General features: G+C 47.3%; 1 pseudogene; it reads right to left on the bottom strand.

Annotated features, from left to right (window-relative positions):
* Positions 1 to 2,468: 2,468 nt before the first annotated feature.
* The window catches only part of LOC121563112, a 54,687-nt pseudogene continuing 47,963 nt past the window's right edge, over positions 2,469 to 9,192 (bottom strand).

Raw genomic sequence — 9,192 nt, 5'->3', positions numbered from 1 at the left:
TCCAAACTATTTCTAAACTCAGGTCAGTTTTCAGATTTGCCAGGTTCATCCCACCTTGATAGTCAGCAAGACCTCGTCCCCCCACCCTTTATGTAACGAAGTGGTGCCTGCAGCCACAGCCTGAAAATACCACATGCTAAATAATAATACTACTCCCACCTGAGTGGATCTCAAAACATTATTAGTGCTTCTTCTAAAAGATGAGAGAGCAAAATCAAAATTTATTGTGCTACAAATAAATAACACTGACATCTATATAGTGAGGGTCCCCATATCTTAATCTTATAGTTTTAAAATGGTTCTTATTTTTCTAGTTGAGTCACTAATAAATACAAATCCCTCGCCGGCAGGGTTTACCTGTTCACCTGTAAACACAGTTTATAAACTACAACTCCCCTACAGTTTATAAACTACAAAATCCCACAACCCTTTCTGACCTAGCCCTACCCACACCTTCTTCAGTCCTTCCCTATCCAACACGCTCCTAAACCAAACCTACACAGCTATCCTCATAGCTCTATCCAGCCACACAGAGCTCTCCCTAACCTAGCTCTATCCAGCCACACAGAGCTCTCACTAACCTAGCTCTATCCAGCCACACAGAGCCCTCCCTAACCTGCTCTCTATCCCCCCCAAGCCCTCACTAACCTAGCTCTATCCACCCAAACTCCTCACTACCCTAGCTCTATCCAGCCTCACAGAGCTCTCACTAACCTAGCCTTTATCCAGCCACACAGAGCTCTCACTAACCTAGCTCTATCAGCCACACAGCAGGCTCTCCACTAACCTAGCTCTATCCACCACACAGAGCTCTCACTAACCTAGCTCTATCCAGCCACCAGACCCTCACTAACCTAGCTCTATCCAGCCACACTGAGCTCTCACTAACCCTAAGCTCTATCCAGCCATCACAGAGCTCTCACTAACCCTAGTCTATCTCAGCCCTCACTCTCCTAAACCTACTCTATCCAGCCACACAGCCCTCACTAACCTAGCTCTATCCAGCCACCCAGAGCCCTCACTAACCCTAGCTCTATCCAGCCACACACAGCCCTCCCACTAACCCTAGCTCTATCCAGCCTCACAGCTCTCACCCAACCCTAGCTCTATCCAGCACACACAGCTCCCACTCTAGCTCTCCAGCCCTTCCCTCCCTCCCCTCTTTCTCTCCTCTTCTACAATTCTCTCTCTCTCTCTCTCTCTCTCTCTCTCTCTCTCTCTCTCTCTCTTCTCTCTCTCTCTCTCTCTCTCTCTCTCTCTCTCTCTCTCTCTCTCTCTCTCTCTCTCCTCTCTCTCCTCTCTCTCTCTCTCTTTCTCCTCTCTCTCTGTCTCCTCTCTCCTCTTCCCTCTCTCTCTCTCTTGTCCTCTCTCCCTGCCAATATGCTGGGTGCATTTTTTCTTAATCAGAGCTAGTCCCCATCAACCACCTACCATCTGTCCAGCTGTCTTCTCCCTTCCTCCCCCTCCTCTCCTCTCCTCTCTTCTCTCCCTCTCCTCTCCTCTCCTCTCCTCTCCTCTCTCTCTCCTCTCCTCTCCTCTCCTCTCCTCCTCTCTCTCTCCTCTCCTCTCCTCTCCTATCCCCTCCCCTCCTCCTCTCTCTATCCGTTTGTCTCTGCTCTCCTCTCCTCTCCCTTCCTCCCTGTCTCTCTCTCTGATTCCTCCTCCTCCCTGTCTCTCTCTCCCTGATTCCTCCTCTCCTCCCTGTCTCTCTCTCCTAATTCCCTCCCTCTCTCTCCTATCTCTCTCTCTCTCTCTGATTCTTCTTCCTCCCTGTCACTCTCTCCCTGATTCCTCTTCCTACCTGTCTCTCTCTCCTGATTCCTCTTCCTCCTCCCTGTCTCTCTCTCCTGATTCCTCCCTCCTCATCCCTGTCTCTCTCTCTAATTCCTCTTCCTCCCTGTCTCTCTCTCCTATTCCTCCCTCTCCCTCCTGTCTCTCTCTCTATTCCTCCTCCTCCCTATCTCTCTCTCTCTCTGATTCTTCTCTAAGGTCTGTCTATCCTTCGTTCCCTCAACCCCTGCCCTGTCTGTCTATCTGTCCATGAATCAGGTCCATGTCATCAACCCCGTGGAAGCCCAAACCCCTTGCTTACAGGGAGAAGGAACAGTGAGATCAGTAAAGAGAGAGAGAGCTTGAACTCCCCTGGTACTTATTCTAGGTTTAAAGATGTAGTAGTAATAGTAGTAGTAGTAGTAGGAAGAAGTGTGTCTATGGCATCCTAAGTGGATATTAGATAGTTTGAAACTCTATAATACAACAAAGCGAGACTTCATAATAACCCTTATAATTAATAATATATACTATATAATAATAAAGTTATTTAACGTCCACTCCAGACTGGGTATTTCTATAAACCGTCATTGCTGAACTGGGTCTTAGTTTAGCACTCCCGCCATGGGGCGGCTGAGTATGCGCTCAGTCTTATTGGCGTATATAAGGCATCAGCATGCTCTGTAATGTACATGTCATTACTGGTTCCGCCTCATTCCCGGGAGCAGTAGGCAGTGGACTTGACAGAGGATCTCAGATTGTTCTCGTTGCGTTGCGATAGAAGACGTTTTGAGCCCTCCTCCTCCCAGCTGTTTGTAAATGTCGGAGTAGCTACGTCCGTGGACGGCGGCGTGTCGTCCCTCAGCGAAGCCGCCATGAAGGGGTTGTCGGAACCGTGATCGGGGTACAGCGACCGCTCCGCTTGCCCTCCTCCAGGGTGAACAGCGTGGACCTGGAGCCGGACAGCTTGTCTGCCTGGCGGACGCTGAACAGGTTAGCATAGGGGCAATCATCCAGGAAACAGCGCTCTTTCTCCTTGCAGGCTGACGGAGCGTGCGGGCCGCCCCCAGGTCCACCTCTCTTGGGCTTCTCCAGCACGATGTTGTCAAAGGAGTGCTGGCGGGACAGGCATGCCTTCTTTCCTCTTCTGGACGTCAGCGGCCGTCCGTCTGAGGCCGGTAGTGGCCGAACATCTCATCCCGGTGTTGCATATTCCGGTTGGTCAGCATGGCGTCCTGGAGCAGCTGGTTTCGCTGATTCGTAGGTTAGCGGTGTGGAGGCATGCCTCGCAGCGGTTGTAGGGCGAACGGGCAGCGGCGGCGTGTGCGGCGGCAGAAGCAGTGTTTGTGGGGCGTGAAGTGACCCGGGGTGTAGCTGCTGCCGTGGGGAACTTGGACAGACAGGAGCGGCAGTGGGTCTGTTTGTAGCGGTCGTTGTTCTCGTGAGGCGACAGGGACAGGCTCTTATCGTTATTAACGCCGTAGTGTTTGGAGTAGGCCGAGTCGGGAGCAGGTCAACGTCCGTGTGGCGCAGTGGGGACGAGTTGAGGTGGATGATTGGCTGGTCCTGACACTTCCTGTAGTTGTCGTTGTGGTCGGAGTAGATCTCTGGGTAGTCCAGGTCGTCAGTCGGCGGCCAGGCCGCGCTCTCGCGGTAGTGTAAGGGGTCCGAGTGGAGATTGAGCTCTCTGTCCGAGTCTATGGTGTAGATTTTCCCCTGTCCCTGTGTCTGTCCCTGCGGTCCCACCCCCTCCCCACTCCGCTGCCCTGCTTAGTCTTTAAGTAGGACAGCTCTACCTCGCTTGCAGTCCCTGGGGTATTTCGATGGCAACTGTCTTTTTTTTAATCCGTCCTTGTTCTTCGGGTGCTTGTTGTTCTCCGGGGTCCTGATACGAACCGCTCCTCGGCTGGAGCAGTCGGAGATGTCCGAGTGAGCGGCGCCTTCCGGCAGGTAGCGCTGGGTCTTCATGGACACGCGGGGTCGGGGGACAGCATGTCGGGGACCGGGACACCCGGACCCTGCCGCAGGGGTGTCCACCGACTTCTTCCACAGGCCCCCTGGGCTTGGCGTTAGTCTGGGGCGGAGTCCGCGCTCACCGCCACCTCCACGGAGTTGGGGTTTGACTCGTTGAGGGTCGGGAGGGTGCTGTCCGCCCCTGGAAGATGTAGTTATTCAGGTGGTCTTTGTGTCGGTTGGCCAGGTAGGCCTGGAGGTCGCCTGTATCGCCGTGAGATCACCGCATCTTTAGGGCGTAGCTTCGATTGTCGGCGTAGATGAAGTTACCTTAAAACGAAGAAGAACCATCCTCAATGATTTTTAAAAAATGCATTGTATCCACAATGTGTGTGGTTGTATCGTGCTTCGTAAATTGTCAAATAAATCAAAACAAAATCAAAAACCTTTCTCCTCCATCATGTCCATGATCATGGGCCCCGCTCGAGTGCATGAACTCAGCCGCCCGCTTGGGGGAGTTGATCCTGGAAGCAGACAGGTTGGACATGTTGGTCATCTGCTTGGCTGACTTGATGAGCTTCAACATGTTGGCCTGAGGGCTAAAGTCCAGGTCCGACTTCTTTTTCATGTCGATGTGGACGCCGTGGATACAACTCCAAATCCCCTACAGAGAGAGAGAGAGAGAGGGAGGAGGAGAGAAAGGGTGGGTGGGAAAGAGGCAGGGAGGAGAGATGAAGAGCGAGAGGAGGGAAGGGGGAGGAGAGAGAGAAAGAGGTAAAGAGAGAGAGAGAGAGAGAGAGAGAGAGAGAGAGAGAGAGGAGCAGAGAGAGAGAGAGAGAGAGAGAGAGAGACAGAGAGAGAGAGACAGAGAGAGAGAGAGACAGAGAGAGAGCGATTACCATCCATGGATCATCATTTGAAGTATAACTGTTGTCTAAAACTCTATGGCTTCTGGCAACTATGACCCATTTATTCCCCTTCCAGTAAAGCTTTATTCATCTGGATCACATTAGTATCGACTGACTCAGCATCTGAGAAACCATCTAAAAGAGTATTACTACGTCCCCAAATGGCACCCCATTCCCTATATAGTGCACTACTTTTTTTACCAGAGCACTATGGGGTAGTGCACTATACAGGGAATAGGGTGCCATTTGGAATGCAGAAATATATATATCTCCCAGTATTCCACTCCAGCCATTCATCATTCTTATTAGAGAGATGCTTTAACAGATGCAGGGAAAAATACAGTCGATGTCCAGAAGCTTTTTTTTTCATTTCTCTGAAACATTTAACATAATGACTTAGATAGCATTCCAAACCATATTAGTATTATTAATATTATATATACCCAGAAAGGTACTCGCGGAGGGAGACTATGACTTCATGGTTAGGTCAATGCAAACACACCGCTGCCTCCGAAAACATTAAAACACATTAAGGCCTAGATTCAATCAGATCAAGAGTTAACCCGGGCGAGAGCCGTACCGCACAGCTGATGGTTTTTTGGCGGCGTCGGAGGTGGAACCGCGTTGGAGCCCTTTCAAATTGGTGAGCAGCTGCTCTTGTGATGTCACGAAGCCACACCTTCCCCCTTCCCGTTAGAAGTTTTAGAAAGAGAAAGCGTAGTATAATATAGAAATAACGACGCTCAAATAAATTAAAAAAAATCATTCAACTAAATAAAGAGGATTTTATATCGTCCTAATGGAGGTGTAGATTAAATTTACATTTTATTCATTTAGCAGATGCTCCTATCCAGAGCGACTTACAGTTAATTTTTTTATTTTCATACTGGCCCCCCATGGGAATCGAACCCACAACCCTGGCGTTACAAACGCCATGCTCTACCAACTGAGCTACATCCCTGCTGGCCATTCCCTCCCCTACCCTGGGGCCATTGTGTGCCGCCCCATGGGGTCTCCCAGTCACGGCCGCTCGACAGAGCCTGGATTCGAACCAGGATCTCTAGTGGCACAGCTAGCACTGCGATGCAGTGCCTTAGACCACTGCGCCACAAAGATTACATCACTTTCCTGTGTTCCAACTGGTTAACAAGGCTGCGTGGGATATTCTCTCCATGCGTCTCCGTGAACGGCCTCTTCAGGTGTACGCCAGAGACGCTTGTTGATTTGGATTCAGCTCTAACAAAGTTCCACCTCAGACTCTGTAAAAACATCAGCTGTGCAGATATTCGGCTGAAGCGGACGTGATTGAATCGGGCCCCTAAGACTGAGTCCCAAAAATGACCCCCTATTCATTAAAACGATTCAGGGAGAGAGTGGGGAGATAGTGGGCAGCCCAAAATGACCCTATTCATTAAAACGATACAGGGAGATAGTGGAGAGATAGTGGGAGAGAGAGGGAGACTGGCACCCTATTCCCTATATAGTGCACTACTTTAGACCAGAGAACGGCACCCTATTCCCTATATAGTGCACTACTTTAGACCAGAGAAATGACACCCTATTCCCTATATAGTGCACTATACTTTTTATCAGAGCCTTAATTATATGGAATAGGTGGCATTGACCAGAGCCTTAATTATATGGAATAGGGTTCATTGACCAGACCCTTAATTATATGGAATAGGGTTCATTGACCAGAGTCTTAATTATATGGAATAGGGTCCATTGACCAGAGCCTTAATCATATGGAATAGGGTGGCATTGACCAGAGTCTTAATTATATGGAATAGGGTGGCATTGACCAGAGTCTTAATTATATGGAATAGGGTTAATTTACCAGAGCCTTAATTATATGGAATAGGGTTCATTGACCAGAGTCTTAATTATATGGAATAAGGTGGCATTGACCAGAGTCTTAATTATATGGAATAGGTGGCATTGACCAGAGTCTTAATTATATGGAATAAGGGTGGCATTGACCAGAGTCTTAATTATATGGAATAGGGTGGCATTGACCAGAGTCTTAAATATATGGAATAGGGTGGCATTGACCAGAGTCTTAATTATATGGAATAGGGTGGCATTGACCATAGTCTTAAATACATGGAATAGGGTGGCATTGACCAGAGTCTTAATTATATGGAATAGGGTGGCATTGACCAGAGTCTTAATTATATGGAATAGGGTGGCATTGACCAGAGCCTTAAATATATGGAATAGGGTGGCATTGACCAGAGTCTTAATTATATGGAATAGGGTGGCATTGACCATAGTCTTAAATACATGGAATAGGGTGGCATTGACCAGAGTCTTAAATATATGGAATAGGGTGGCATTGACCAGAGTCTTAATTATATGGAATAGGGTGGCATTGACTAGAGTCTTAATTATATGGAATAGGGGTGCATTGACCAGAGTCTTAATTATATGGAATAGGGTGGCATTGACCAGAGTCTTAAATATATGGAATAGGGTGGCATTGACCAGAGTCTTAAATATATGGAATAGGGTGGCATTGACCAGAGCCTTAAATATATGGAATAGGGTGGCATTGACCAGAGTCTTAATTATATGGAATAGGGTGGCATTGACCAGAGTCTTAATTATATGGAATAGGGTGGCATTGACCAGAGTCTTAAATATATGGAATAGGGTGGCATTGACCAGAGTCTTAATTATATGGAATAGGGTGGCATTGACCAGAGTCTTAAATATATGGAATAGGGTGGCATTGACCATAGTCTTAAATATATGGAATAGGGTGGCATTGACCAGAGTCTTAAATATATGGAATAGGGTGGCATTGACCAGAGTCTTAATTATATGGAATAGGGTGGCATTGACCAGAGTCTTAATTATATGGAATAGGGTGGCATTGACCAGAGTCTTAATTATATGGAATAGGGTGGCATTGACCAGAGTCTTAATTATATGGAATAGGGTGGCATTGACCAGAGTCTTAATTATATGGAATAGGGTGGCATTGACCAGAGTCTTAATTATATGGAATAGGGTGGCATTGACCAGAGTCTTAATTATATGGAATAGGGTGGCATTGACCAGAGTCTTAATTATATGGAATAGGGTGGCATTGACCAGAGGCATTTTGGATGCTACTTAAAATGCATGTAGTAAATCTGATGAGTTAGACCAGTGACCTTTCAGTGACCTTTCAGTGACCTTTCAGAGCATGACTTTAATTAGCCATGTACCTTTTTCCAGAGCATGATGGGTTAATATTATGACAGCTGGGGACATTACTGGTATTATTTAACCTTTATTAAACCAGGAAGTCCCATTGAGGTCAGAAAACAAGGGAGGACCGTAAAAGAGATGGTATACAGTGGCTTGCGAAAGTATTCACCCCCCTTGGCATTTTTCCTATTTTGTTGCCTTACAACCTGGAATTAACAAGAAATAAGACAAAAAAAAACAGAAAACTTGAGCGTGCATAACTATTCACCACCCAAAGTCAATACTTTGTAGAGCCACCTTTTGCAGAAATTACAGCTGCAAGTCTCTTGGGGTATGTCTCTATAAGCTTGGCACATCTAGCCACTGGGATTTTTGCCCATTCTTCAAGGCAAAACTGCTCCAGCTCCTTCAAGTTGGATGGGTTCTGCTGGTGTACAGCAATCTTTAAGTCATACCACAGATTCTCAATTGGATTGAGGTCTGGGCTTTGACTAGGCCATTCCAAGACATTTAAATGTTTGCCCTTAAACCACTCGAGTGTTGCTTTAGCAGTATGCTTAGGGTCACATACACCCCATATGTAAATCTGTGTTGTTGTTTTTATCGCACTGCTTTGCTTTATCTTGGCCAGGTCGCAGTTGTAAATGAGAACTTGTTCTCAACTGGCTTACCTGGTTAAGTAAAGGTGAAATAAAAAAATACTGTCCTGCTGGAAGGTGAACCTCCGTCCCAGTCTCAAATCTCTGGAAGACTGAAACAGGTTTCTCTCAAGAATTTCCTGTATTTAGCTCCATCCATCATTCCTTCAATTCCTGACCAGTTTCCCAGTCCCTGCCGATGAAAAACATCCCCACAGCATGATGCTGCCACCACCATGCTTCACTGTGGGGGATGGTGTTCTCGGGTGACGAGAGGTGTTGGGTTTGCGCCAGACATAAAGTTTTCCTTGAAGGCCAAAAAGTTTTAGTCTCATCTGACCAGAGTACCTTCTTTCATATGTTTGGGGAGTCTCCCACATGCCTTTGGCGAACACCAAACGTGTTTGCTTATTGTTTTCTTTAAGCAATGGCTTTTTTCTGGCCACTCTTCCGTAAAGCCCAGCTCTGTGGAGTGTACGGCTTAAAGTGGTCCCATGGGCAGATACTCCAATCTCCGCTGTGGAGCTTTCAGCCCTTCAGGGTTATCTTTGGTCTCTTTGTTGCCTCTCTGATTAATGCCCTCCTTGCCTGGTGGTTTTGGTGGGGCGGCCCTCTCTTGGCAGGTTTATTGTGGTGCCATATTCTTTCCATTTTTTTATAATGGATTTAATGGTGCTCCGTGGGATGTTCAAAGTTTCAGATATTTTTTTATAACCCAACCCTGATCT

The sequence above is a fragment of the Coregonus clupeaformis genome, unplaced genomic scaffold, assembly GCF_020615455.1.
Source record: "Coregonus clupeaformis isolate EN_2021a unplaced genomic scaffold, ASM2061545v1 scaf2914, whole genome shotgun sequence".
Classification (NCBI taxonomy): Eukaryota; Metazoa; Chordata; class Actinopteri; order Salmoniformes; family Salmonidae; genus Coregonus; species Coregonus clupeaformis.
This window is presented reverse-complemented; position numbering and strand designations above follow the sequence as displayed.